Consider the following 25939-nt stretch of genomic DNA (forward strand, 5'->3'; position numbering starts at 1 on the left):
CCTTTCAGAAAACTAGACTGTTAATTATAGAGTTCATCTTTTTTATTCTACTCTTCATCCTGCCTTTTGAAAAGTGTTGCCTTTCCAGTTGCTGCTATGAGCTAAGACTTGGGGAATTTCAGCCTTTGGTGTGGTGCTGTAAGATAATCTGCTTCTGCCTCTTCTAACTATCTAGTATTACTTTTCAGCTGCCTGTATATTAGGCTGTGACATTTTTTCCAGGTATCTTCTCATTGCAGAAACTAAGGACTACTGACAGGAATTATTGAAGAGAAAATGCACCATCATTTTATATCTTCATTGTGGTACCTGTTTTAATTGATACTCAGTTTATTTCTTGAATGAGTTAAGGAATTAGTCCTTTTCTTCTGTAGAATGGGCCTACTACCTAACTCATGTGTTTGCTTATATTCAGCCATGGGTGTAAGGTTTTGTTTCTTGTTACTAAAAAGAAAAATTAAGGTGATTCATAATTACACAGTTAACTTCTGAGAGTTTACCATATCTCAGGAAACTTTGAACTTTTTCATGATGTCTGCTGAATTTATTTAAATTTTTAATGTAGTAAGGATTTGGGAAGTTTTCCATATTTCTTTAGACAGTTGTAAAGTTAAGAATGGCTTAATCTATAGTTATTTTAAGGAGTGTAAAATTAAGGACTTAGTAAAACAACGGTTCTAAAAAAATTCTGGAATTGTTTCCATTTTAAGGGCTAGTATTAGAATCATGGCATAAGGAAAGAAGTTCTCTTGGTTTCTGCACTTACTGCATTTATCTTTTAAAGGTATTGAATTGTATGTAGCAATACTCTCAAACCTAGAAAAGCAATCATTTAAGGAATCTCAGTGAAGTTACTCTAGCAGTGGATATAGAATTAATACATGGGAATTATAAGCAAATGGTATATATTATTAATTTTTTTTTAAGAGTTGGATGTCTCTGTTATCCAGGCTGGAGCACAGTGATATAATCATGGCTCGACATAGCCTTGAAAGCCTTGGCTCCTGTGATCCTCCTGCCTTCACCTCCTGAGTAGCTTAGACTACAGGCTCGTGTCACCATACTTGGCTAGTTTTTTTTTTTTTTTTTTTTTGTAAAGACAGAATCTTGCTGTGTTGCCCAGGCTGGTCCTGAAGTCCTGGCCTCATGCACTTCTCCTGCCTCTCCACCTTCTAAAATGCTGGAATTACAGGCATGAGCCACTGTACCAGGCTTTTTTTTTTTTTTTTTTTTTTAAAGACAAGGTCTTGAGCTGTCACCCAGGCTGGAGTACAGTGGCACAATCACTGCTCACTGCAGCCTTGACCTCTGGGCTCAAGCAATCTTTCCACCTTGGCCTCTTGACTAGCTGGGACTACAGGTGTGCACCAACACGCCCAGCTAATGTTGTGTGTGTGTGTGTGTGTGTGTGTGTGTGTGGCCAGGGTCTTCCCGTGTTGCCCAGGCTGGTCCTAAACTCCTAGGCTCAAGTGATCCTTCCACTGTGACCTCTCAAAGTACTGAGATTATAGGCATGAGTCACCACTCCTGGCCTTTACCAGGGTATTACAAGTATTTTTGAACACCATTTATTTCAGTCCCTAGGCCAAGATTTAGGGTTATAAAGATATATAAAATGTAGTCCTTGGCCTGGAGTTTATAGTCTTAAAACGGGGAAGGTGGTAATCTTGGACAAAAATAACATAATTTTTTTTTTTTTTTTTTTTTGAGACAGAGTCTTACTCTGTCACCCAGGCTGGAATGCAGTGGCATGATTTCAGCTCACTAATACTTCCATCTCCCAGGTTTAAGCGATTCTCCTCCCTCAGCCTCCCGAGTAGCTGGGACTGCAGGCATGTGCCACTGTGCCTGGCTAATTTTTTAAATTTTTTGTAGAGGGATCTCACTGTGTTGCCCAAGTTGGTCTCGAACTCCTGACCTCAAGTAATCTGCCTGCTTCAGCATCCCAAAGTGCTGGGATTAGAGATGTAAGCCACAATGTCCAGCAGCATAAAATCTCTTAAACTGGATTGTGAGATGGTTCATTAGATGACCAGCTGGTTGGAAATAAAGAATATGGTGAAAATATTACCAAGATACATCTAGGAATAGTTGCATTATCTGCATCTGTATTTATTTGCCCACTTTGAATTCCAAATTAAATTCCTGGTTACCTTTTTGATGAATCACTATAAAAGGCATATAATGTAATGATCTAGGTCAGATTACTAGTGTGGAAGACGAGTTGTGATAAGAATATTAAGAAAAGGCGGGCCGGACACACTGGCTCATGCCTGTAATCCCAGCACTTTGGGAGGCCGAGGATCACGAGGTCAAGAGATCGAGACCATCTTGGCCAACATGGTGAAACCCCGTCTCTACTAAAAATACAAAAAAAAATTAGCTGGACGTGGTGGCACATGCCTGTAATCCCAGCTACTTGGGAGGCTGAGACAGGAGAATTGCTTGAACCCAGGAGCTGGAGGTTGCGGTGAGCCGAGAATGCGCCATTGCACTCCAGCCTGGGCAACAAGAGCGAAACTCCGTCTCAAAAAAAAAAAAAAAGAAAAAGAAAAGGCATCTTGAATAATAGCAACTAATCTGTATTGAATCCTTGCCTTGGCTCAGTGCTGGGCTCCTGGTTCTTGATACAGGTTAGCACAGTCTAACCTGTGGAGGTTAATGTGATAGTGTATAAATAATAATAAGTTTAGTGAAGTGGTTAAGAGCGAACACTGAGATTCAGTATAAATCTTTTTTTATATCAGTTCTCCCATCTGTAAAATGGAAGTAAAAATTGTATTTATATCCTGATTGTTACGAGGATTAAATTAGTTAATATATGTAAAACAAAACAATGCCTGGCCAGGATATATGCTTGCATTTGTAAGCTATTATTATTACTTTATTATTTTTTCTAGAGATAAGGTCTCTGTTGTTTAGACTGGAGGGCAATGTGTGATCATATTTCACAGCAGCTTCGAACTTGTGGGCTCAGGTCGTTCTCTCACGTTAGCTACTGATTAGCTAGGACTACAGACCTGTGCCACCAAGCCTGGTTAATTTTTCATTTATTGTAGAGATGAACTCTTGCTGCATTGCCCAGGCTGGTCTTGAACTCCTGGGGCCTCAAGCAATCTTCCTGCCTCAGCTTCATCAGCATTGTAAGATTTTTAGTAACCATTCCTTTTGAGAGACAGTGTTTTTATTTTCCTTTCCTTTGCATCTGAAAAGACAGTTTTGAGAAGGTGGATTTTTCTGATACTATCTTGGAATTACTTTGAGTGGTAGAATTTTAGAGTCGAAATGAGATCATTGCTAGTATTATGGACTCTGCAGCAAGATGAACTTGGGTTCTAGTTTTTCCTTGTTGTTTAACCTTGAACATGTTACTGTGTAAAATACAAAAAATACATACTTATCAGGATTCTTTTTCCATTTTTAATGAGTAAATGAAGTTCTTAGTTGGCACAGTGCCTAGTTTCCAGTTAAGTGATCAAATAGTATTTGTTATATTGTAAATGTTCTGATTAAGATATTGGATCCAAAGGAGTTTTAATAGTAGCTTTTGTTCTAATAGTTCTTCTAAATGATGTCTTGTTTTCACAGTTGGTGAAAATACATAAAGTCATAGTCAACAGTGTGAATATATTTTTAATATATTATAGTTTAGGTTTTGAGTAAGTTTAGTGGACAATTAAAGTGAAACCTAAAGATTGAAAGGAAAAATAACCCTGACCTGGATTACACACGTAGAAAGTTTTGTGGGGGGCAGTTTCTAAATTTGATTCAGGTTCAAGTGTTTTATCACTGCTAATTATAGTCTCTTTGGCTACTTATAGTTTCAAATAAATAAGGTCAGTGTTAGCAGTGTGATACGGCATATGTTTTTTGATGTCTTTATTTTGATATATTCTCAGATTTATAAAAATCTTGCAAAAATAGTATAAGGAACATCCCATATTCCCCTTTACACAGTTTCGAGGTCTTTTTTTGTTAGAGGATACTTTTCTTAATTTCTTTTTTTTTTTTTTAATCAATGGAAGTCTTTTTTTTTTTTTTTCCCTAAAAGACATAAAACCTGAAGAAAGATTGATATAGTGAACATGTTTCTTTATGTGGTTCTTCAGCAGTTATTATATAGGTGTTGAGTTTTCAGAATGTTCTGAATGCACTATGTTTTGTTCCTGACTTGTGGCCATCATTAGTGAACATTGGTTTATTATACTTAGCCTTAAGGCCCTCATTGGCGATTGGATTTCTTCTAAATGGCCTGCTTTTTATAGAACCTAATTGCTTTGGTTTTTTTTTTTTTTTTTTTTTTTTGAGGCAGAGTTTCACTCTTGTTACCCAGGCTGGAGTGCAATGGCGCTATCTCGGCTCACTGCAACCTCCGCCTCCTGGGTTCAGGCAATTCTCCTGCCTCAGCCTCCTGAGTGGCTGGGATTACAGGCACACGCCACCATGCCCAGCTAATTTTTTGTATTTTTAGTAGAGACGGGGTTTCACCATGTTGACCAGGATGGTCTCGATCTCTCGACCTCGTGATCCACCCGCCTCGGCCTCCCAAAGTGCTGGGATTACAGGCTTGAGCCACCACGCCCGGCCCAGAACCTAATTGCTTTGTACAGTGAGTCGGGTCCTCTCCTTGTTCTGGTTGGTGGGCTTCATGGCATTTAGGCACTGAGATACACCCTCCTCCCCCAGCTTTTAATATGCATTGAGTGGGAAAACTGCTTGCTAGACTTGTGTACCAAAGTTCAGAGTAAAGGCTTGCATTATGTGGCTTTAAGAGAATGATAATTTTGGTAGCTCAAAGGTATTTTTACAAGTATATTCGTTATTCTCAGCACTTTGTTACCTGAAGGGATTAATAATGCTTTTGTTGTTGTTTCTGAAGATGGTTTAAACCTCTTGTGTCTGCAAACTGTGTTTTAAGATTTTGCAGAGAAAAGAGTAAAATAACTGAGGGCCTTATTCTACAAGTGAGGGTCTGTCGTGTGCTGGACATACATTATTGTGTATAACCTTTTGCCCTTAACGCTTTCAAAATACATCTTCTCTCTTCCTAAACAACTTTTTCTTTTTGCCTGCTGTAACTTAGTAATGACTCCTGTATCTGCACTTGCCCACTTGAAGAATCTTTTTAAACACACTTTTTATTTTAGGACAGTTTCAGATTCACAGAAAAGCTTCAGAGATAGAGTTCTATACTCCTCATCCAGTTTCTCTAAATTTGACACAACTAATGACCCAGTATTGATACATTATTTTATCTGTACTTTACTTGGATTTTCTTAATTTCTACCTAATGTATGTTTCAGGATCTCATCCAGGGTGTCACATGACATGTAGTGAATAACTTTTTAAAACTTAAGGTTTTTGAGGCATTTATTTCGGATTATGAAACATAGGGCAGTTGTTAAAATTGGAATAAAGAAAAAAAATTAAGAACGACCCCCAATTTCACCACCTCATCATATAACCACTATAAATATTTTTGTATGTAGTCTTTCCTACTAGCTTCTGGGTTTTTTTTTTTTTTTGAGACCAAGTTTTGCCCTTGTTGCTCAGGCTGGAGTGCAGTGAGGTGATCTCAGCTCAGCACAAACTCTGCCTCCTGGGTTCAGGCGGTTCTCCTGTGTTAGCCTCTGTAGTAGCTGGGATTACAGGCATGTGCCACCATGCCCAGCTAATTTTATGTTTTTAGTAGAGATGGGGGTTCCAACATGTTGGTCAAGCTGGTCTTGAACTCCCAACCTCAGGTTATCTGCCTGCCTTAGCCTCCCCAAAGTACTGGGATTATAGGCTTGAGCTACTGCACCCGGCCTGGAGCCATGTTTTTTGTTTGTTTGTTTGTTTGTTATGGAGTCTTGCTCTGTCCCCCAGGCCAGAGTGCAGTCACCGCAACCTCTGCCTCCCGGTTTCAAGCGATTCTCTTGTCTCAGCCTCCCAATTAGCTGGGGCTGCAGGTGTGTACCACTACTCCTGACTAATTTTTGTATTTTTAGCGGAGACAAGGTTTCACCATGTTGGCCAGGCTGGTCTCCAAGTTCCTTACCTCAGGTAATCTATCCACCTCAGCCTCCCAAAGTGCTGGGGTTACAGGCGTGAGTCACTGTCCCCGACCTTGTAATATCTTTTGTATTACCCTTGTGCAGGATGTGGCTCTTTGCTTGTGGCAGCCCAACGGGAAGAGTCGGAAAGCTCCTTGTTGTGGCTCACATGCTCCTACATGGCGAGCTCTCTGACATCATCTACTGCTTTTCTTGCCTTCTACTTGCTCTTCTTGCTGTCTGGAATGTCATCTAGATATTAATAACTGTTTCTTCATGTGTAAGGTTTTAGCTCAGATGGCCTTACTTGGCCATCCTATCCATAATAATTTCTTTTTCTGATAGCAACATTGTTACTTGCAAGTAACAGAAAACTTGGCTAACAAGGCCTTAAGCAGATTGGGGTTTGTTTTTCCTCGCAGGACATGGTTCATTTGCATGGTGGTCCTGCGGGGGCCAGGCTCTGAGTGTTTCTGCTCTGCTATTCTAAGCAGCAAGTGGTTCTCATGTTTACCGAATGGATGTCAAAGCTTGAAGTCATTGTGTTCGTTGCATTTGAGTCAGGAAGAAGAAAAAGTAATGTTATGTTCTTGTTGTTTATCTAGAAAGCAAAATTATTCCTAGAGGATGCCTAGCCGTCTCCCTGTACATCTTATTGTTGTCAACTGGATCATACTTCTGGCAAAAAAAAAAAACAAAAAAAAAATCCTGCACACAGTAATGGTATTTTGTACACAGCCAGGTTTAGACCATTGGCTTTTAAATTCTTATGATATGCAGTCTAATATGAATGACCTGTGTGCCAACACTGTATGTGTAGGCATATCTGTGTAACTGAGGTAAGTCACACGAGCTGTGCTTAATGATTATGCATGCTCTATTTTCTTTTCTCTGTTTCATTTGAAAGTTTTGGTTAGGACCTTTACAAGATCTGGATGCCCTTAACCTTTTTTGAAGTGTAGATTTTTTAGCAGCTCGAAGCTTGTGGATACCTCAAAATAATATTGTTAAACTCACAAAATAAATACTTAAGATTAGGATTAAAAAAAACTCACAAAATAAATACTTAAGATTAGGATTAAAAAAACCAAAGATCTCCAAATGTTGAAGTCTAGCTTTCAAACTATGAAAGCTGGTATGCAGTCAGTAGTATTATTCTTTATTAGCATTGTCAGTAACATGATCTAGCAGTTGCTCAAAGTAGTTGAGTGTAAAGGACACTTTGAGGTATCTGCAACAATTGTAATGTGATATAGTATCTGTGATTTCTCTTGGTACAAACTTAAAGCTACTGCCAATAATGCTGTGGTTTGTTGCCTATTCATATGAGAAAGAAATGTTAAAATTCTTTTTTTTGAGAGATGAAGTCTTGCTGCATCACCCAGACTGGAGTGCAGTGGTGTGATCTTGGCTCACTTTACCTCTGCCTTCCAGGTTCAAGCGAGTCTGCCATAGCCTTCCGAGTAGCTGGGACTGTAGGCCTGTGCCACTATGCCCAGCTAATTTTTGTAATTTTAGTAGAGTTAGGGTTTCAATGTGTTGGTCAGGCTGGTCTCGAACTCCTGACCTCAAGTGATCTACCCGCCTTTGCTTCCCAAAGTGCTGGAACTACAGGCGTGAGCCACTGCGCCTGGGTTAAATTTCAGTTAAAGGTTAGTGAAATTATTTCTTCTAAGTACATGAACGCCTCTTGGAAGAAATTATTTCTTCCAAATACATGAACGCCTCATTATGAATCAGTAATCTAAATTGATTTCAAGGCTCTAATCCTGAAGTCTGACAAAAAGAACTGGCTTTAGCCAAATCATGACTCATCCCTAGGGCGAGGGAATAGCCTGCATCCAGGGAGGTAAAGGGGTTCGTACCCTCCTGTAAAGCAGGATTCTTTTAGCAGGGAAGAATGGTGGGGGTAGTTGGAATTTGGGTAGGGAACCCTGTCTGCTACCATACCATCTTCTGTCTGTAGTCTCCACTTCTTATGTTTTTCCTCTGCTTAGTTTTCCTCATAGAACTGTCTGATAATTGCTATTTTTGTCTGCCGACCCTGGTGGAGTGTATGTTCCTCAAGGAAAAAAAGACTGTCTTGTTTATTACCTTCCAGTTCCTAAAAAGCCATAAAGTAGGGTAACAGTAAAAATAAAATTTGGTTCTCTTTTTTTTTTTTTTTTTTTGAGGCGGAGTCTCATTCCATCATCCAGGCTGGCTTGGCTCACTACAGCCTCCACCTCCCAAGTTCAAGCAATTCTCTTGCCTCAGCCTCCCAAGTTACTGGGTATACAATTGTGTGCCACAATACCTGGCTAATGTTTACATATATTTGAGATGGCGTTTCGCTCTTGTCACCCAGGCTGGAGTGCAGTGGTGCGATCTCGGCTCTCTGCAACCTCTTCCTCTTAGGTTCAAGCGATTCTGTTGCCGCAGCCTCCCGAGTAGCTGGGATTACAGGCATATGCCACCGTGCCCAGCTGATTTTCGTTTTTTGTTTGTTTTTTGTTTTTTTTTTTGAGACGGAGTTTCGCTCTTGTTACCCAGGCTGGAGTGCAATGGCGCGATCTCAGCTCACCGCAACCTCCGCCTCCTGGGTTCAGGCCATTCTCCTGTCTCAGCCTCCTGAGTAGCTGGGATTACAGGCACGCGCCACCATGCCCAGCTAATTTTTTGTATTTTTAGTAGAGACGGGGTTTCACCATGTTGACCGGGATGGTCTCGATCTCTTGACCTCGTGATCCACCCGTCTCGGCCTCCCAAAGTGCTGGGATTACAGGTTTGAGCCACAGCGCCTGGCCGATTTTCGTATTTTTAGTAGAGATGGGGTTTCACCACTTTGGCCAGTATGACCTCAAACTCCTGACCTCAGGAGATTCTGCTGCCTCGGCCTCCTAAAGTGCTGGGATAACTGACCAGGCGTACTGGCCAATGTTTGCATTTTTAGTAGAGGTGGGGTTTTACCATGTTGGCCAGGCTGGTCTTGAACTCCTCACCTCTGGTGATCCACCTGCCAGGGCCTCCCAAAGTGCTGGGATTGCAGGTGTGACCCACTGCGCCTGGCCTCAGTTCTCATTTTATTTTTAATTTCTTTAGACAGGGGTCTCCCTGTGTTACGCAGACTGGAGTCAAACTCCTGGGCTAAAGCAATCCTTGTGGTCTCAACCTCACCAGCTAGAACTGTAGGTGTGCGCCACTGTGCCCTGCTCATTTATTTTTATGCTTAGTGACGATGTGGGAAACAAAAAGCTATTGATGTCCTAACCAGTATAAGGACTGCAAAGAGGAGAAGGTGTTATTACTTTATCAGAATAGAGAATGTGGAGATGTTGTGAAAGAGTACAAAAATAGGTTACCAGTGAGATTTAGTATCTGCATTAACAAATGCATATTACTCTATTTAGCAGTTTTTGTTTTTTTTTTTTTTTTTTTGGTGAGATGGAGTTTCGCTCTTGTTACCCAGGCTGGAGTGCAATGGCACAATCTCGGCTCACCGCAGCCTCCGCCTCCTGGGTTCAGGCAATTCTCCTGCCTCAGCCTCCTGAGTAGCTGGGATTACAGGCATGCGCCACCATGCCCAGCTAATATTTTGTATTTTTAGTAGAGACGGGGTTTCACCATGTAGACCAGGATGGTCTCGATCTCTCGACCTTGTGATCCGCCCGCCTCGGCCTCCCAAAGTGCTGGGATTACAGGCTTGAGCCACCGCGCCTGGCTTTAGCAGTTTTTTTATTCGTAACAGATGATTATTTATCTTCAAGATATCACTTGGTTTATACTACTTCCCAGGACTTGTTGAGGGAGCGATCTGGTGTATCACATTTGATTTGTTGGCATAATTAAAGGCTTAAAAGCAACAGATTTAAAGTTTCCGTTCTGTCCCCCAGGCTGGAGTGCAGTGGTGCAATCTGAGCTCACTGCAGCCTTCACCTCCTGGGTTCAAGCAGTTCTCCTGCCTTAGTCTCCTGAGTAGCCTGCGACGACACCCAGCTAATTTTTGTGTTTTTAGAGATGGAGTTTCACTGTTGGCCAGGCTGGTCTTGAACTCCTGACCTTGTGATCCGCCCGCCTCAGTCTCCCAAAGTGCTGGGATTTCAAGTGTGAACCACCATGCCCTGCCAAAGTTTTTCTTTTTATGTAATACTTTTGAAGGCAGGAAGCATTTTCTGAACAAAATAATTTTAAAAACACCTTTATTGAGATATAATTTACATGCCATGCAATTCACCTGTTTACAGTAGGCAGTACTTTTTATTTTCTTTTTAAAGACAGTCTTGCTCTGTCACCCAGGCTGAAGTGCCGTAGTGCCATCTCGGCTCACTAGAGCCTCTGCCTCGTGAGTTCAAGTGATTCTCCTGTCTCACTTGAACTACAGGCCGGTGGCTACAGGCATGTCATCATCACGCCTCCCTAATTTTTGTATTTTTAGGAGAGATGGGGTTTTACCATGTTGACCATACTGGTGTCGAACTCCTGACCTCAAGTGATCCCCCCACGTTGACCACCCAAAGTGCTGGGATTACAGGTGTGAGCCACTGCACCTGGTCAGACAGTACTTTTTAATAATAGTAGTATATAATGTTTTGATAGAGTCACAGAGCTGTGGAACCATGTCACTACTGTCTCTGTTGCCCAGGCTGGAGTGGCATGATCTGGACTCACTACAACCTCTGCCTCATGGGCTCAAGAGATCCTCCCATCTTAGCCTCCTAAGTAGTTAGGACCACATGTGCACCACTATGGCTGGCTAATTTTTTTTTTTTTGTATTTTTTGAAGAGATGGGGTTTTGCTTTGTTGCCTATGCCCGTCTTGAACTCCTGTGCTTAAGGCTCCCAAAGTGCTGGGATTACAGGCATAAGCTACTGTGGCCTGGCCAAATTCTATTAACTTTTAGGTTAAATTTTAGAATTAGTGTTGTGATGTTCTGTCTTCTTAGTTAAAAATCTTGCCAACTGAAAAATACCTTAATCATCTGTAGTGTGGGACTGCAAATGGAAACTCTGTTATTTGGATTTCTCTCTGGGAAGAAATATCCCCACTGGCAATTTCAATTTACTATTTCTACTTAAATTATTTGAATTTAAACATCTTGTTAACTAGAAAATACATTTGTTGGTTATGATAGTGTTACTTCAAGAGAGTTAGATAGGAATCTGTTATTGGAAGGCGCCAAATTTATTTTAGAACTAAATTCAAGTATAGTGGTGATGCTACTTTTTGTGGAACAGTTTACCAGGTTTTCTGTTTGTTTTTTAATTCCAAGGTTGTAAAAGATCAACTAAGAGGCAAAAATTAGATTTGTGATGAACTCTTAAGAACTTCCTTTGTATGAAAGAACCACCCCTCAGGTTGCTTTTGTATGGCAATATGTATATAGTGTGTTAATTTATCAAGACTCTCTCCTTAAAAACTTTGAAGTGCAATTGTGTTTTCAATAAAGCCATGTCATTTAAAAACAAAAAAGGCCTGGCCTGGTGGCTCATACCTATAATCCCAACACTTTGGGAGGCCAAGGCAGGTGGATCACTTGAAGTCAGGAGTTGAAGAGCAGCCTGGCCAACATGGTGAAACCATGTCTCTACTAAAAATACAAAAATTAGCCAGGCATGGTGGCATGCACCTGTAATCCCAGCTACTCAGGAGGCTGAGGCAGGAGAATAGCTTGAACCTGGGAGGCGGAGGTTGCAGTGAGCTGAGATGATAGCACTGCACTCCAGCCTGGGCAACAGAGCGAGACTCCGTCTCAAAAAAAAAAAGAACTTCCATACACTTTATTTTTATGTGTAACGAATTGTTTTAAAAGACCTGTTAGCACCTTCTATATATTTGGTATTCAGTTTGGAAGATTATAGATGTGAATTATGTATTTGGGTTGTCTTGTCTTTTCACTTGTTTGGATGTTTTCAAGCTTTCCTTTTACACCTGTCCTCAGTTTTATATGGTTCATTCATTCGTGCCTGTAGACCTTTCTGAAGTTGTCTGTTTCTGGAACTCCCTTTTTGCCTCCTATTCTAGACCATTCCACTTCTCTATTGGGGAAATACCTTTTTTTCATGAGTTTTTATATACCACCCCTGCCTGGAATGTGTATTTCCACCCCTAGGGCTTGGGTTGCTTTTCTATAATAGTACTTAGAATTGTAGTTTGTCACCTTTTACTCTAGTTACTTGTTTACACTTTGGTCTTCAGTTGGTCTGAGCCTCCTAGCATTCTTTTACCTTGCATGCATCCTACCAGAGATTCCAGCATCACTCACGGGCTATCTGTACACTTCACTTGAAGTTGTCTTTCACAGCTGATGGCACAGAGTTTATTCTAGTTCATTATTCCTGTTTTTTTTTCCACCTGAGGAAAACCTTAACTGTTCTAACACTTAGAAGGTATGTCAGTACCTCCTGTTTCTACTTCTCTTTACAGTTTTAGCTGTTTTTCTATTCCCTGTGGCTGAAAAAAAAAATGATTGCGTATAGAAATTTCGTGGCTAGACCCTACATGGTGGTTCATGGCCAAGGTGTGTGGATTGCTTGAGCTCAGGAGTTCTAGACAGGCCTGGCAACATGAATCTCATCTGTATTAAAAAAATAAAAAGAAATTTGATGGCTCCTGTTTTGCTTAGCCCTCTTTTTCTTTCTTTACTGGTTTCTTTCTTTCTTTCTTTTTTTTTTGAGACGGAGTTTCGCTCGTTACCCAGGCTGGAGTGCAATGGCGCGATCTCGGCTCACCGCAACCTCCGTCTCCTGGATTCAAGTGATTCTCCTGCCTCAACCTCCTGAGTAGCTGGAATTACAGGCACGTGCCACCATGTCCAGCTAATTTTTTGTATTTTTAGTAGAGACGGGGTTTCGTCATGTCGACCAGGATGGTCTCGATCTCTTGACCTCATGATCCACCTGCCTCGGCCTCCCAAAGTGCTGGGATTACAGACTTGAGCCACTGCGCCCAGCTTTTACTGGTTTCTTAATGTTTTTCTTTTTTACTTCAATAAGGAATGGGAAAAGAAAGCATTATTTTTTGATGATAACTTTTAGTGTATTCAGCAGTACTGGGCACAGTGGCTCATGCTTTGGGAGGCCAAGGCTGAAGGAACGTTTAAAGCCAGGAGTTCAAGACCAGCCTGGGCAGTAGTGAGACACATCTCCCAACCTCTGTCTCTACAAAAAAATAAAAACAAATTAGGTGGATATGGTGCACACCTGTAATTCAGCTCCTTGGGAGGCTGAGGTGGGAGGACCATTTGAGTCCACGAGCTGGAAGTTACTGAGCTTTGATTGTGCTACTGCACTCCAGCCTGAGTGACAGTGAGACCTTGTCTCTTAAAAAAAAAAAAAAATGCTGTCTGATACAAATTTTAGAGAAGAATCTTTTTTTTTATACTGTGTATTATCACTTAAAAAGTTTAATTTTTTCTTTTGCTATATATAGTGTAATACAAATGGAAAGTTTTGATATGAATTTACCTATTTTTAAAAGTCAGTGTATAAGTAAATTGGCCTGAGAGTCAGGCAACTGGCGTTCTAATCTAGTTCTAATCCTTAGACACTTGAGCATAGATGAATTTCCTTTGTGTCTTTTTGTGTTAAATTTGAGTAATGCTTTCTCTTGCTATAATTTTGGGGTTATTAGGCTTAAAGAGAGATGCTTATCAGAAGTTTTGTACACTGTTGTTACTTCGTGCACTGTGGCTGTTTTGTGCACTGTTTGGTCTTTGTTATTGGGGCAAGTCGTCTCTGAATGAGTAAACTTTACACTAATTTCAATTTGGAGTTGTAAAAAAGTAAAGTAGGACTTAAAAAATATCCAAATACTAATTGAATTCCTGGTTACCTAAAACTGTTACTCAACATTGACTATCAATATGTGTCTAATGAAATCCTTAAGAATGGAATTAGGCAGCTGGGCCTTAGGGAAATCAGTATTTCAGAAACTATCATCTGTTTTCTCTGCTGTCTTTATGTCTGCTATCTCTCTTTACCAGAGACGCAAAGGTTGCAGTGAGCTGAGATGGCACCACTGTACTCCAGCCTGGGGTTCAAGTGCCTCTTTTGCCTCAGCATCCCATGTACCTGAGATTACGGGCTTGCACCACCACTCCCAGCTATTTTTTGTATTTTTAGTGGAGATGAGATTTCACTATGTTGGCCAGGCTGGTCTCAAACACCTGACCTCAAGTGATCTGCCTGCCTTGGCCTCCCAAAGTGCTGTGATTACGGGTGTGAGTCACCACACCTGACATAGAATAACCAAAATTTAAAAGACTGGCAACACCAACTGTTGGTGAGGGTATGGAGCAACTGGGACTTCTACACTTGTTAGTAAGTCTGTGAAATAGTACAGTTGCTTTGGAAAAAATGATCCGGAGGTTTCTTTTTCTTTTTTTTTTTTTTGAGACGGAGTTTCGCTCTTGTTACCCAGGCTGGACTGCAATGGCGCGATCTCGGCTCACCGCAACCTCCGCCTCCTGGGTTCAGACAATTCTCCTGCCTCAGCCTCCTGAGTAGCTGGGACTACAGGAACGAGCCACCGCGCCCAGCTAATTTTTTGTATTTTTAGTAGAGATGGGGTTTCACCATGTTGACCAGGATGGTCTTGATCTCCTGACCTCGTGATCCACCTGCCTCGGCCTCCCAAAGTGCTGGGATTACAGGCGTGAGCTACCGCGTCCGGCCGATCCGGAGGTTTCTTTAAAAGTTAATGATAGGCCGGGTGAAGTGGCTCACTCCTATAATCCCAGTACTTTGAGAGGCTCAGGTAGGCAGATTGCTTGAGTCCAGGAGTTTGGGACCAGCTTGGGCAACGTAGCAAGATCCTGTATACTCGCCTCCATCTCCTCCCAGGAAAAGCCAGGCATAATGGCAACACACCTATACTCTCAGCTACTCAGGAGGCTGAAGCAAGAGGATTGCTTGAGCCTAGGAATTAAAAGTTGCAGTGAACTGTGATTGCATCGCTGCACTCCAGCCTCAGTGACAAGAGTGAGACCCTCTCTCTACCCCCGCCCCAAAAAAATTAATCAAAGTCTTTCTTATGACCTAGTGATTCCACTCTTCTTTCCGTTCAAGAGAGATGAAAGCATATATCCGTGGAAGGACTTCTAGAAAAATGTAACAGCTTTAAACTTAATGGGCAAAACTTAGTTCATCCACAGAAAAATGGATAAAATGCTATATTTATATTCATACAGTAGAATACTATTCAGCAATAAGAAGGTAAAAATATTGATAAACTCAGCAACATAGATGAATCTCAGGATATTATGCTGAGTCAAAGAAGTCTTACATAAAAGAGTGCATACTATATGTTTCCATTTCTATAAAATTCTGGAATAGGCAAGACTAATCTATGGTCAAAAAAAATTAGAACAGTGATTGCAGAGTTGAGAGGTAAAGTGCAGGGATTGATTGGGAGGAAGCGTGAGGAAAATTTCTTGGGTGATAGACTGTATATCCTGGTAAGGATTTGGGTTACCCAGATGTATGGTTTTGTCTCAACTCATTGAATTTTGTACTTAACACTTGTGCATTTCATTGTATGAAAATGTAACTGAAAACATGAAGCAAAATTTGAAAACTGTTTTAAGATACACAAAGTATAATAATGCCTTCAGCTTACTTTAAAATACCTCAAAAAATAGGATGGATAGATGACAGACACAGGGGCTCATAGATGAGAAGATACGGATACATGTGTGATAAAGCATACATGAAATTTTAATTGTAGAAGCTAGATGGGACTTACAGGTATTTATTGAGCAATTCTCAACCTTTTTGTATTTTGAGAAATTTTATTATATGCATGCAGGGGGAAGGTGGTGAGAAGTAAAAGAATGAAAATGAAAATTCAGGAAGGGTAGTTGAATTTGTGTAACTAGCCTGTTTTACACATTTTGTTCAATTTATGTTTATGCCCATTTGAAGAAGAGTGGCAGCTGTAGTCTTACTGATTTGAATGTGAATATGGCTTTTAATTTTTCCTTTTTTTGAAACAGGGTCTCACTCTGTCACCCAGGCTGGAGTGCAGTGGTGCGACCTCAGCCCACTGCAGTCTCCATCACCTGGGATCAAGCGATACCCCCCAGCCCTGTAAGTAGCTGGGACTACAGATGCGCAGTGCCATGCCCGGCTAATTTGTATGTGTGTGTGTGGGTTTTTTTTTGTGTGGAGAAGGGGTTTCACCATGTTGCCCAGGTTGGTCTTGCACTCCTGGGCCCAAACAGTTCACCCACTTCCGCCTCCCAAAGTGCTGGGATTACAGGTGTGAGCTACCATGCCTGACCTAATTTTTTTTTCTATTTCATCACATTATTCTCAAATGAGTTACGCAGTGTCTTTTTTTTTTTTTTTTTTTTTTTTTTTTTGAGACGGAGTTTCGCTCTCGTTGCCCAGGCTGGAGTGCAATGGCGTGATCTGGGCTCACCGCAACCTCCGCCTCCTGGGTTCAGGCAATTCTCCTGCCTCAGCCTCCTGAGTAGCTGGGATTACAGGCACGCGCCACCATGCCCAGCTAATTTTTTGTATTTTTAGTAGAGACGGGGTTTCACCATGTTGACCAGGATGGTCTCGATCTCTTGACCTCGTGATCCACCCGTCTCGGCCTCCCAAAGTGCTGGGATTACAGGCTTGAGCCACCGCGCCCGGCGACGCAGTATCTTTACCTCTGAAAGGCGTACTGATTTTTTTACAGATGAGAAAACTCAGGCTGTCATTAAATTTTTCCAAGATAATCTGGCTTAAAATGGTAGAGCCAGGGTTTGAACCTACTCAAGACATAGGTACTCTTTTTTTTTTTTGAGACAAAGTCTTGCTCTGTCACCAGGCTGGAGTGTGGCGGCGCAATCTTGGCTCACTGCAACCTCCGCCTCCTGGATTCAACTGATTCTTCCACCTCAGCCTCCCGAGTAGCTGAGTACACAGGCGCGTGCCACAAAACATAGGTACTCTTTACTACTACTCTCTCTCTTCCACTGTTGACATTTAGATGTATTTTTCCAGACTTTTTTCCTACACACATATATGAACAGATACGTAACTTTCTCTCCCCCTGCTTCTTTCTTACGCTTTGAGTCTCAGTTCAAAATGTCTGTTCAGAGAGCTCAAAATTCAACCTAAAGTAACTTTTTCTTTCCTTTTTCCCATTATCCTCTACTCCTTCCTGTTTTTCTCCTATTTCACTTTTAATGGGGCTTACCACAGTGTACATATAGTTTGTTTATTTTCTCTTTCCAATTGAGTGTAAGCTCCATTGTAGCAAAGAGTATTGACACCTGTCAAATAGTTCTTCAAATATTTGCTGAAATATTTGTCAAATATTTGACATTCATGCACAACGTTCTGTGCATGTCAGTGCAGTATGTACAGATTTACATCTTTGCATTTGAGGACCTGTAAGTATGCCGTAGTATTGGTATAGTGTACTTACTTAGAATTAATCGTTCCTTTGCTGAGAACATTTGGATCATCTTCCATTTTTCCACAGTGATATACTGCAGTGAGCATAGTAATTACATACGTCCTTGCTTGCTGTCCAAGTATTTCTTTAGGTTAGTTTTCTATAAGTTTCTAAGAGTATCAGTGGTAGTTTTTCATTGTGGGAGGTGGGAGAGTCATGTAAAAATTACAAAGGATTAGAAGATGATATGTAATGATACCAGAACAACAGTGTAAATCTGTGTTGCAGTCGTCAACTAGCTGATATTAGAACAATAAATTGGTTGTTATTTTGATTTTTTTTCCTATTGATTTCTTTTGGCGTTTTTTGAGGCATAGTCTCCCTCTGTCACCCAGATTGGAGCTCAGTGGCACAATCATGACTCACCGCAGCCTTGACTTCCTGGGCTCAAGCAATCCTTCCACCTCACCACCTCAGCCTCCGAAGTAGCTGGGCCTACGTGTGTGCCACCACACCCCGATGTTTTTATTTTTATTTTTTGTGTTTGAGATAAGCTTTCACTCTTGTTGCCCAGGTTAGAGTACAGTGGCATGATCAGCTTACTCTAGCCTTCACTTCTCAGGCTCCAGTGATCCTCCTACCTTAGCTTGCTAAGTAGCTGGGGTCACAGGTGTGCACCAACATGCCAAAATTTTTTTTTTTTTTTTTTTTTTTTTTGGTAAAGAAGGTTTTCACTATGTTGCCAAGGCTGGTCTCAAACTCCTGAGATCAAGCAATCCTACCACTTCAGCCTCCACAAGTGTTGGCGTTACAGATGTCAGCCACTATGCCTGGCTAATTTTTAAATATTTTGTAGAGAGGGGGTCTCCTTATATTGCCCAGACTGGTCTTGAACTCCTGGGCTTAGGCCATCCTCTTGTGCCTTGGCCTCCCAAAGTTCTGGGATGATAGGCATGAGACACTGCACCCGGCTTATTGTGATTTTAAGAATGGTTTGATTTTCCCATACCCCCATTCTGATAGGGTCCAGGGATCTGTATTACAGAAACTGATGTTTGGGAAATACAGCTCTGAATTTTTTCTTGACTCCTGGTTTGTACATATTCTGGCTCAACATGGAGGCAGTTTTTAGCATCTACTTGTTTTTGGTAAAAATGCTAAATGTGGAAATGTGGGACATTGTTCTATAGAGTATGGCATTTTAATTTTTTTTTAACTTTTGAAAAATATTTGGGGCATTCTAAGTGAATTTAGGTGTAATTCTCTGAAATGCATGATCTTAAACAAAAATTTGACACTATTATTCACCAGGTGTTAAAGTTAGAGTCCGTTTTTTCTCCCCGATTTTGAGTTAACATTGTAATGCTTTCTTTTCCCCTACCTTAGCAGTGATCTTATTATTTGTTCTGACAATTCCCCAGGTTTTAGCACTATTGATGACAGGCTACATACATACTTGTTTGGAAAAGATCATAACACAAATCCATGATTATCACAGTGTTGAAATACTTTTTATTGCAAGTCAGGAATAGACTTTCTAACTATATTAAAGTTAACCTCTGTGATGTCATTATTATAGTGGAGTTCACAACAGTGACAAGAATATATGCTGAAGAGAATGTTTTTGAAAATATTGCCTTATTATTATGTGTTTCTGTATGCTGTAGAGGTCATTTACCAAATGTAAAATTGTTTTTGTCCATAGGGAGCACCCTTGTAATCTGCAGGGTCCGTTGTATTGTACTTTGCATGACTTTGATTCTTAGCTGGGAGTTTTCTGTCTGTCCCTTAAGGGAGAGAGGCATTTACAAATCATTCTCTCTCTGATCCCTCAGCAGCTTCTCATTTTCCCTAATGACCTAATGAATCCCTAATAGATGGTATTATTAGTTCTTTTTAAGGAAGAACTTTTAAAGTACCCCATTTAAGAAAAACTGAAATAAACATTAGGTTGGAGTCTTAAAAAATTTGGAGCTAAATCTGATTTTAGAGACTGTCTAGCCTGATCATTCTTAATAGGGAGGTACAAAAAAGGCTATTGATGAACTGGCGTGCTATTCTCATTCACTGACCAGTCATGGTAGCCAGCAGGATTGTAGACATGTTAAATTGGGCCTGTGCACCATTTTTGGCACGTGGACTAAAAGTTGTTGACTAGCCTATGTGCTTTGAGACCTGAAGAAGAATATACTCGATTACATAAATGCAGTTAGTATTCTAAAGGATTATACAAGCCATCTGAGCTAAGACAGGGTTTATATTAGGGAATGAATGGCTCTATATTTTAGAAATACTTTGGCAATAGCTATTCAGGATAAATTGATCATCTTACAGTGTTCTACAAAATAGACTTTTGGTCTGTTTTGGACCTTGTAGAGGGTTACCTCCTTTCCTCCTTGCTTTTCCTCATACTTGTTAACCACAGATTCAACAAGTTAGGCATGTACTTCCTTATTTGGACTTGTCCTCTTCTCATGCCTCAGAGATTGATGCACTCTTCTCATCCAAAGCTTATGCTCTAATTTTTTTCCCCTGTGGGATCCTGTTAGTAGACTGTACATTATCCCCAACCCTTTCTTTCAGTAATTCTTTTTTTTAACCTAAATACATATGCTCAAGATTTATTTTTTAAAAAACGACAAACAGGGAAATCACACACATCCATGCAAACACCGTCTTTGTCTCCCTGCCCTCCCCCTCCCTCCCGGCTATTGTCTCTTCTTTCTATAGTCAAGCATTTCCAGAGAAGAGTTGGTGTTTACTGTCTGCTTATCTTACCTTTTACCCTCTCCTTCCCCACCATTTCTAGAAATAGCTCTCACTGTTTTCATTCCTTTTATTTTTTTGGAGGCAGAGTCTCACTCTCTCCCCCAGGCTGGAGAGCAGTGGCACAATCTTGGCTCACTGCAGCCTCCGCCTCCTGGGCTCAAGCGATCCTCCCACCTCAGCCTCCTGAGCAGCTGGGACTACAGGAGCGCACTACCACACCCTCGCTAATTTTTGTATTTTTTGTAGAGATGGGGTTTTACCATGTTGCCCAGGCTGCTTTTACCATTTTCTAAATCTGATGGAAATTGTTGAGTTTTTTGAACTCTGCCTATCTATCATCTTCTTGATATCTGTCAACATTAGCACCCTGATTTATTTTCCCAATACTTGTGGTAAGTTCTTGATTTTCCTTGACTGGATTATTTTTTTATTCTGTTTTCCTTAGGTTTTAGTTTAAAGAGAGGGCCTGTTCCTTACCTGTAGGCCTTAAATGCAAAGTTTTTTGTTTCTGGTCCTTCAGGATAGAGTTTAGGCTTATTTTCAGGCCTGGGGAACTACTCCACATCGCTCCATTTTAATTTATTCTTTTTTTTTTTTTTTGAGATGGAGTTTCGTTCTTGTTACCCAGGCTGGAGTGCAATGGCGCGATCTCGGCTCACGGCAACCTCCGCCTCCTGGGTTCGGGCAATTCTCCTGCCTCAGCCTCCCGAGTAGCTGGGACTACAGGCGTGTACCACCACGCCCAGCTAATTTTTGTATTTTTATTAGAGACGGGGTTTCACCATGTTGACCAGGATGGTCTCGATCTCTTGACCTCGTGATCCACCCGCCTCGGCCTCCCTAAGTGCTGGGATTACAGGCGTGAGCCACCGCCCGGCTAATTTATTCTTTGATTCCTCCATGTCTTTCTTCACTGCTCTAGCATTTTAAGGAACATAAGCAGAAATGAATGGTCATCATCAACCTGTGAAGGCAAAGTTAGCCACCTTTTTCTTCTTTGTTTAGAGTAGTACATTTGATCTTGCTTCTCAAATCAATTTAGCATATTTTATGATGATTATTCACTTAAGGATTGGCCAGCTAAGCTGATTTACCTAGTGCCAAAGGGTCAGAATTTTCTTCCTGACTCCCATAATCCTTTAAACTTCAGATGTTTTGGCTTTCTAATATTTGGACTTTTTTTTTTTTAAAGTAAATATGTAATTATTATTATTATTATTATTATTTATTTATTTATTTATTTTGAGACCGAGTTTCACTCTTGTTACCCAGGCTGGAGTGCAATGGCGCGATCTCGGCTCACCGCAACCTCCGCCTCCTGGGTTCAGGCAATTCTCCTGCCTCAGCCTCCTGAGTAGCTGGGATTACAGGCACGCGCCACCATGCCCAGCTAATTTTTTGTATTTTTAGTACAGACGGGGTTTTACCATGTTGACCAGGATGGTCTCGATCTCTTGACCTCGTGATCCACCCGCCTCGGCCTCCCAAAGTGCTGGGATTACAGGCTTGAGCCACCGCGCCCGGCAATATGTAATTATTTTTATTTGTTCAGTCAAACTTGTCTGTCTTTATTAGCTTTGTAGTTTGGGGGTTATTTTAACTTATTGTGTGCTATGGTTTCTTTTTAAGAAGGTTCTTTTCTTCTTTTGTTCTTTTTGGAGACAGAGTTTCGTTCTTGTTGCCCAGGCTGGATTACAATGGTGCGGTCTTGGCTCATCGCAACCTCTGCCTCCCGGGTTCAAGCAGTTCTCCTGCTCAGCCTCCCGAGTAGTTGAGATTACAGGCATGCGCCAACACGCCCAGCTAATTTTGTATTTATTTATTTATTATACTTTTAAGTTCTGGGGTACATGCGCAGATTGTGCAGATTTGTTTCATTGGTATACTCCTGCCATAGTCCTGGTTTGCTGCATCCATTGCCCCATCATCTACATGAGATATTTCTTCTAATGCTGTCACTCCCCAATCCCCCTACCCCTGCTATTTCTCCCCTAGCACCCCATTCCCCGGACCCCAGTGTGTGATGTTCCCTTCCCTGTGTCCATATGTTCTCATTGTTCAACACCCACTTATGAGTGAGAACATGTGGTGTTTGGTTTTCTGTTCTGGTGTCCATTTGCTGAGAATCATGGTTTCCAGTTTCCTGCAAAGGACATGAACTCATCTTTTTTTATGGCTGCATAGTATTCCATGGTGTATATGTGCCACATTTTCTTTATCCAGTCTATTATTGATGAGCATTTGGATTGGTTCCAAGTCTTTGCTATTGTGAACAGTGCCACAATAAACATACATGTGGATGTGTCTTTATAACAGAATGATTTATAATCCTTTGGGTATATGCCTAGTAATGGGATTGCTGGGTCAAATGGTTTTTCTATTTCTAGATCCTTGAGGAATGGCCACACTGTCTTCCACAATGGTTGAATTAATTTATACTCCCACCAATAGTGTAAAAGTGTTTCTGTTTCTCCACATCCTCTCCAGTATCTGTTGTCTTCTGATTTTTTAATAATCACCATTCTAACTGGGGTGAGGTGGTATTTCAGTGTGGTTTTGATTTGCATTTCTCTAACGACCAGTGATGATGAGCTTTTTTTTTCATGTTTGTTGGCTGCATAAATGTCTTCTTTTGAAAAGTGTCTGTTCATATCCTTTGCCCACTTTTTGACTAATTTTTTATTTTTAGTGGAGATGGAGTTTCTCCATTTTGGTCAGGCTGGTCTTCAACTCCCAACCTCAGGTGATCCGCCCCCCTCGGCCTCTCAAAGTGCTGAGATTACAGGCGTGAGCCACCACACCTGGCTCAAGAAGGTTATTTTCACTACCAGGTTTGTAAGGTTGGTGTGAAAATTTAGTGATTTAAAGTACATTGCCTGGCACATGCTAAGCACAGACTACTCATAACCCATAATCATTCTTTCTTTACTAGTTAATTTGAATCTTGTAGTTTTTCATTTGAATATTGTTATCTAGTATTATAAAAATACTATTTTGGCCAGGCATGGTGGCTCATGCCTGTAATCCCAGCACTTTGGAAGGCCGAGGTGGGTGGATCACTTGAGGTCAGGAGTTTGAGAGTAGCCTGGCCAATGTGGTAAAACCCCATCTCTACTAAAAATACAAAAATTAATTGGACATTTAGTCCCAGCTACTCAGGAGGCTGAGGTGAGGCAGGAGAATCGCTTGAACCTGGGAGGCAGAGGTTACAGTGAGCTGAGATTGCACCATTGCTCTTCAGCCTGGGTGTTGCAGCAAGGCTGTACCTGGAAAAAAAAAAAAAAGATTTTTACATATTGTATAATATTCCATTATCAAATTCAAATGGTTTTGATCCCCATAAATTGCATTCAGTGCCTAACAGACCATAATGTAGCCCTTTCTCTTGCACTCAGTGGCCCTTAACTCTCCTAATTTCTCTCTAAAACTTTTCTGATTAATTTGAAAAAAAGACAGTTAATTTCTGTTTCCCTAAATTCATATGTGAGCTAATAAACTGCTTTGTACTGTTTTATATATTAGATACAGCTATTTCAGGTTTCATGTATGGCTACTTAAGAGTTTGACATTTAGCTTGTGAATATGCCATACAAAACTGCTGATCTTGGCTGGGCGTAGTGGCCCACGATTGTAATCCCAGCTCTTTGGGAGGCGGAGGCGGCTGATGACGAGGTCAAGAAATCAAGACCATTTTGGCCAATGTGGGGAAACCCCATCTCTTAAAAAAAAATTACTGATTTTATATTGTCTCTTTCCTAAATCAAAGTAAGATAATAAAGTGTCCCAGTGGTTTTGAAGAAAGTTTTTGTTGTTTTTCCCCTTCAGTTCCTTTCTGGTATATGATGGACCTGATAATTTCCCCTGTTTTTCTTTAAGGTTGTACTTAACGAGCACTCATTAGATGGCAGCTGCCGTGTTCAGGTAAGGTTCTGAGAGCCTTACATACAGTTCTCTATTACTTAAATCACAAAGTATAATATTATCTCTAGTTAAATGGAGAAATGAACTGAGATGAAGGTAAGTTCTTATAGGTCTTACTAAGTAGCAGAGGCAGAATTTGAACCTAGGTGGGAGATGGAGAGTAGTAAGCTCCTTGTAAGGAGGAGTTGTCATACTTGTCATTGTTTCTTAGCACCTCTAAATCCCTTGCTTTTGGGGTAAACTTAAAGGTTATTCATTCCCATTTTAAGATAGGCTTATTTGAAGTCTTTGCTATTTTTAGGTAGTCAAGAACGACATCTGTTATATGCAAAGGTGATTTCTATCGTGTTTTATTGTAGTGGTTTAATTTATACTGTCCCTTACCACACTTTGTTCTGGGACATAGTCATTTCCTTCTTTATCTGGTATATGTAGTTCAGAACTGGAGCTCCAGATGTCACTTCCTGCTTGCAGTCTGCAGGTCTCCCTGCCATTACTTGTTTCATGCAGGGTCCTAATCTTGTAACATTTCAATTTCTTTATTTGGAAAATGGGACTAATGGGCAGTGGTTTAGATGGCTCCTTGTCACATTTAAATTTTACAAGACGAGTAAAATACTTTGCAAATTGTGTTTATTACTGTCATTTACCTCCAATTCATGATCTGAAGCCAAACAAGCCTTTTTGGAGGACCAAGTCTAAATAGTGCATAAAAAATTAGGGATACATACTGGACAAATGAGATTCACTTCTAAAAGCTTACTGTGCATATTTTGCTTTGCTTAAAAATAGGGATACGTTCTGAGAAATTTATTGTTAAGGAGTTTGGTCCTTGTGTTAAGATTGTAGAATGTATTTACACAGACCTATATAGTATAGCCCACTACACACCTGGGCTGTCTAATAGAGCCTGTTGTTATCTCCCTGTGTTACACAGACTGGAGTGCAGTAGTGTAATCATGGCCTCCCACAGCCTTGTCCTCCCAGGCTCGTCCTCCCACCTCAACCTTCTGAGTTGCTGGAACCACAGGTGTGTACCACCATGCCTGGCTAATTTTTAGACTTTATTTTTTAATTTTTAAAAATTTTCATTATTACTTTTTTGAGATAGAGTCTTGCTCTGTCACCCAGGTACATGGCGTGATCTCAGCTCACTGCAACCTCCACCTCCGGGTGTAAGCAATTCTCCTGCCTCAGCCTCCTGAGTAGCTGGGATTACAGGTGGGCACCACTGTGCCCAGCTTTTTTTTTTTTTTTTTTTTTTTTTGAGACGGAGTTTCGCTCTTGTTACCCAGGCTGGAGTGCAATGGCACGATCTCGGCTCACCGCAACCTCCGCCTCCTGGGTTCAGGCAATTCTCCTGCCCCAGCCTCCTGAGTAGCTGGGATTACAGGCACACACCACCATGCCCAGCTAATTTTTTGTGTTTTTAGTAGAGACGGGGTTTCACCACGTTGACCAGGATGGTCTCGATCTCTTGACCTCGTGATCCACCCGCCTCGGCCTCCCAAAGTGCTGGGATTACAGGCTTGAGCCACCGCGCCCGGCCCACCCCAGCTTATTTTTGTATTTTTAGTAGAGACGGGGTTTCACTCTGTTGGCCAGGCTGGTCTCAAACTCCTGACCTCGTGATCCTCCTGAATCGGCCTCCCAAAGTGCTGGGATTACAGGAATGAGCCACTGTGCCCTGCCAATTTTTAGACTTTTTTGTAGAGACGAGGTCTTGCTGTGTTGCTTGGGCTGGCCTTAAACTTCTAGGATCAAGCGATTCTTTTGCTTTAGCCTCCTAGTAGCAGCGATTACAGATATCCAGCACCATGCCTGGCTTTATGTTTCGCAATTG

The 25939-nt window shown here is 41.1% G+C and overlaps 1 protein-coding gene across 30 annotated transcripts in view; it reads left to right on the forward strand.

Moving 5' to 3' along the window:
* The window catches only part of TRIP12 (thyroid hormone receptor interactor 12), a 166499-nt gene that overhangs the window by 13299 nt on the left and 127261 nt on the right, over positions 1–25939 (forward strand). For 3 of the 30 annotated variants that reach the window (XM_039469656.2, XM_039469657.2, XM_039469658.2), the window contains exon 2: positions 24052–24096. The exons of 24 other annotated variants lie outside the window; for them this stretch is intronic. The gene's annotated coding sequence lies outside the window, so the exon portion shown is untranslated. Of the gene's footprint in view, positions 1–16833; positions 16952–21681; positions 24097–24127; positions 25127–25939 lie in introns of those variants that run through there. 3 more of the 30 variants (XM_074398917.1, XM_074398913.1, XM_074398914.1) reach the window with 3 other exon arrangements.

The sequence above is a fragment of the Saimiri boliviensis genome, chromosome 5, assembly GCF_048565385.1.
Source record: "Saimiri boliviensis isolate mSaiBol1 chromosome 5, mSaiBol1.pri, whole genome shotgun sequence".
Taxonomy (NCBI): Eukaryota; Metazoa; Chordata; class Mammalia; order Primates; family Cebidae; genus Saimiri; species Saimiri boliviensis.